General features: G+C 36.3%; 1 long non-coding RNA gene across 3 annotated transcripts; it reads left to right on the top strand.

The window, feature by feature from the left end:
- Nucleotides 1-1,800: 1,800 nt before the first annotated feature.
- Nucleotides 1,801-2,933, top strand: LOC149252648 (uncharacterized). Of its 3 annotated transcripts, none has more exons than XR_016266082.1 (2): nt 1,801-1,938; nt 2,807-2,933. It is a non-coding gene; the product is annotated as an uncharacterized LOC149252648 (long non-coding RNA). The 3 variants fall into 3 exon arrangements; XR_016266083.1 differs by lacking the exon at nt 2,807-2,933 and adding an exon at nt 2,091-2,754; XR_016266084.1 differs by lacking the exon at nt 2,807-2,933 and adding an exon at nt 2,046-2,754.
- Nucleotides 2,934-4,027: the final 1,094 nt, after the last annotated feature.

The following is a 4,027-nucleotide window of genomic DNA, read 5'->3' as shown; positions in this document are numbered from 1 at the left end:
ATTCAACAAGTTCCCATAGATCTTGTGAGACAAACAGGGCTTTCATGGTTATTGCGCAGTAGTCATAGTTTTTCCCATTAAACAGTGGGAGCTGGGTATTAAACATGCCCATGCTAATGCTTGTGCTAGCCATTCCTTGCATTCTCAGCTATGCCTCTAAATCCTTGATTGTATATTTAAAATACTGATTGTTTCTTCAGCAGTAACAAAAAAAACTTTGAGGAATACCTGGATTCTTTTGCCTGAGACTTCACTTTGCTAGAGAGGATTTACCGCTGCAACAAAAGGAACCTTCCTTCAGCTTCTTTATCACATTCAAAGAGCCTGGATCTGCTCTGATACCACTGTTGGAAATTTCTGGTAATTTCAAACACAAATTAACTGAATACAGAGCAATTCTCTGTTTTTCTGCCACATGATCTTTTGCACATGGAAGCCCAAAAAAGAATTTCTGAGCAAAGCAGAGTTTCTCAGCCAAAATAAACTTGTATTAATTCATAAAATGCCTGATACAAATCTCTTCCTCTTTCTCAAAGGGATTCACCAAAAACAAATTACTCTGCCTCTTTTACAAATAATTTTACATTGCTGTGTAAAAATTTATTTCACTGCTATGTAAATTTATTTTTTACATTCACTGCTGTAAAATAAAAATTCCTTACATGGGTTTACTGCTGATATAACAATTTTTACATATTCTGTAGTAATACCCCAAAAAAATTTCATTATGCACTCGCTACATATTTTAAAATCTCCGGCACACAAGCCATTACCAAAAAAAAATACATTTATTGTACCTCACATTAACATTGTACCTCACATTAGCACTGCTGTGCATTTCACCTTGCATTACATATTCTTTGAACAACCCTTGCCATTTTTACTGCTATGTGAATCCCCTATTTTTCAATCAAGCGCTAGTTTCTTCTCCTCCCGTGTGCAATATCAACAAAAGGTCAACGCGCACACAAAACATATCCTTTTTATGTATGAACAAAACAAATTTTAATATCACATGCCGTATGGACAAAACTTAAGTCCTTTACCTAAAATTATGACAGTTCATTAAAGTACATTAAATAAAGCCGGCGGTAAAATAAAAAACAAATTCTGGCAGGTTGAGGGAGATCTCGTCGGTTGACTTGATCGACGCATTTCGCACACCTAACTTACACAAACCAAACGATTTTTAATGCCCGGGAGTTTGGTGGTTTTCGGTTCGTACTGAAGACGCGTGGGGGTGGCAGAGGCCGATTGTGTCGGAGGCCTCCAGGGAAAAACAACCTTTGCCAAAAGCGAAAAACAACCTTTGCCATCATCAGTTTTCCTTGCTGTTTAGCTCCTGTCGTACTCATTGGATGATTAGGGTTGTGCTGTAATGTTTCAGCCTTGCAGTGACAACGCAATATTTCATTGGGGTCTGCCAATGAATGGTTAATTTTTGAAACCTCGTCTCTACGGTACCTGGAAGCCTCTGTCCTATAATTCAGTAATTCAGTTTTCCTTGCTGTTTAGCTCCCTATCGTACTCATCGGATGATTATGTTCCTTACACATTATATATTTCTCATTATATATTTATTTCTTTGAGCTTGCTTTGAAATCGTTATCGCCAGTTGAGTTGCCGCAGTAGGGTTATGGGTTACTTTTCCCGTTGTGGTTGTAACCGATTGTTCTTTCGAGTGCTGCACTGGCCACTGTCTTCAACAGTCTTCACTCTCCAGACTTTTGACTGTACTGTGTTCTTTTCACCTCCCACCTTAGCTGTGCATTGAAACACTTCTCTGGTCTAGATCTTCTCTAGATCAACTCTTTATGGTGTATCTTCAAGAGCGGTTTATGAGCAAGATGATTTCTTGTCAAGCGAGCGTGTTGCAAGATATTTACATTGATATTTGGACATGGTCTACAATTCTCAAGATCGGCACTTGGCTGCATGGTATGTTTGCATCTTCAAGATAGGCTTCTGAGCTAGATGAGTTTTTCGTTTCGTCATTTTTCCAAGCGAGCGTGTCACTTATTGATTGCATATCTGCTTCTAATCAGCGGAATATGTCTGAATGTCTTCCTTGCCCATTTATTGCACCTCAGGAGCCATAGAGGTGCATTCTTCCCCTCCAACTCGCCTGCGCCTGGGCCGCCGTGTATGAGTCAGCACATATCATGAATGTCTTCCTCAACTTTCTGTGATAAAATGATACTCAAGGTGGCAAGCAGGTTTTGTAAGGGCCGCCTTCTATGATTCAGCAGATTTTTCCGAATGTCTTACTTGCCCTTTCTGTGAAATAAGGCGACATGCAGGTTTTTGTATTTTATATTTTATTGCGAAGTTAGTTGTGGCTTCTTGAGGGTTGATTTTCCCATGCTTTCAGCCTCTCCGATCATGAGACTGTCACAGCTCCCTGCGTGCACAGATGGGTTTTTGTGCTACTCTTGGCTTCGATCATGACCATTTAGGTTGGCCTTATCCCCTGATTTCCATCTGATTTCATCGTGAGCTAGACAGTCCATGCTGTGTTTTGTCTTATAAGTTGGCATCTGTGCTGTTTGATCATTCTTTTGAGTCTTCGACCAGCGGCAGCGGCTCCTTTCTCCTCTATTTGAGATCTCATATTTGTTAAAAGATGTTCAGATTTCCTCATTTTATCATTAGATGAATCAGTTGGTTTAATGAAATGAATAAGTTGGGATATCGGTTTTTTGTTATCCTCCTCCTGAAGCGTTGTTTCAAATCACCAACTTAGACCTTACCAATATATCAGCCGACTTGAATATTGTCTGGTATGTTGTTCTTCCTTTGCAAGCAGCCAGCATGTTCGTGTTTTTATCCGGTCGTCATCAGGCGAGCGTGAGATTGCCATCCATGGGGAAGAAGGGCTTCTATTATTTTTTCTGCATGTAATGTTACCAGCGATTTGATATTTTCTTATGTTTGTTGTTACCTCCGGCCTCTTAATTTGGCATTGACCATGGGTTTTTTACGTCTATGTAGACATGGTCTTCGAAATATTTAGCACGGTGTCATGTAATGATGGTCTTTTGTATAATATTATTTAAAAGATAATGATGTCATGGTTTTTAATGGAATATTAAACTTTTTGAGAGCAATATATCAACATGGTTTTTTTACACTATTCTAATAGCAATATAATATATAATTATTTATGTTTTCTAATATTATGTTTTGACTATTATAATAGCAATAGACAATTATTTATGTTTTTTAATATTATGTTTTAACTACTTTAATAACAATATAATTATTAATTGATATTTTAATAGCAATATATAATTATGGTTTTTAATAGCAATATATAATTATAGTTTTTAATATTATGTTTTGATTATTTTAATAGCAATATACAATTATGGTTTATAATTATTTATGTTTTCTAATATTATTTTTTGATTATTCTAATGATAATATAGAATTATGGTTTTTAATATTATGTTTGGACTATTCTAATAGCAATATACAATAGCAATATACAATGATGATTTTCAATGCAATGTATGTATATATATTTGTCTCTAAAAGAGAAAAGCTAGCCGCCGGGTACATGATGGAAATTAAGACTGGTATATGCCATCTAGACTATGAAACAGTTAACTATCATTTTTCATTAGATTAATAATAAAAAGAATGGGAAGATATAGAGCGATTTTATCTTTTGGATCAATTAAAAAGAAAGGGGAGAGATAAAATACACAACAACATCAGAACGTAATGGTACTTACTAATTGCTATCACCAAACCTTTGATGAGAGTTGCCTGTAAGTTAGAAGTGTTCATGTTCCTCAGTCGCTGTTTTTGCTCGCTCGCTTTCCTTGCTGATGATTTCTAATTATAATGACAATTCGTGCCTTAAAAACCGAGCTTTATGCTTGCTAATGGGTTCTAAGCAAAACAAAATAACACATTCGTGTAAAATCCGTTCTGTGAAATGATAATGCCATTCTGTATTGCGTCCCAGGTATTGAGTATACAGCTCTTTAATTATTCCCAGAATTGAGTTCTTTAAACTATG

The sequence above is a fragment of the Pinus tabuliformis genome, chromosome 7 (genome assembly GCF_031772625.1).
Source record: "Pinus tabuliformis cultivar Carrire ecotype Pingquan chromosome 7, CPIR1, whole genome shotgun sequence".
NCBI classification, from domain to species: domain Eukaryota; kingdom Viridiplantae; phylum Streptophyta; class Pinopsida; order Pinales; family Pinaceae; genus Pinus; species Pinus tabuliformis.
Note: the sequence above shows the minus strand (reverse complement) of the source record. Positions and strands in the feature narration are given on the sequence as shown.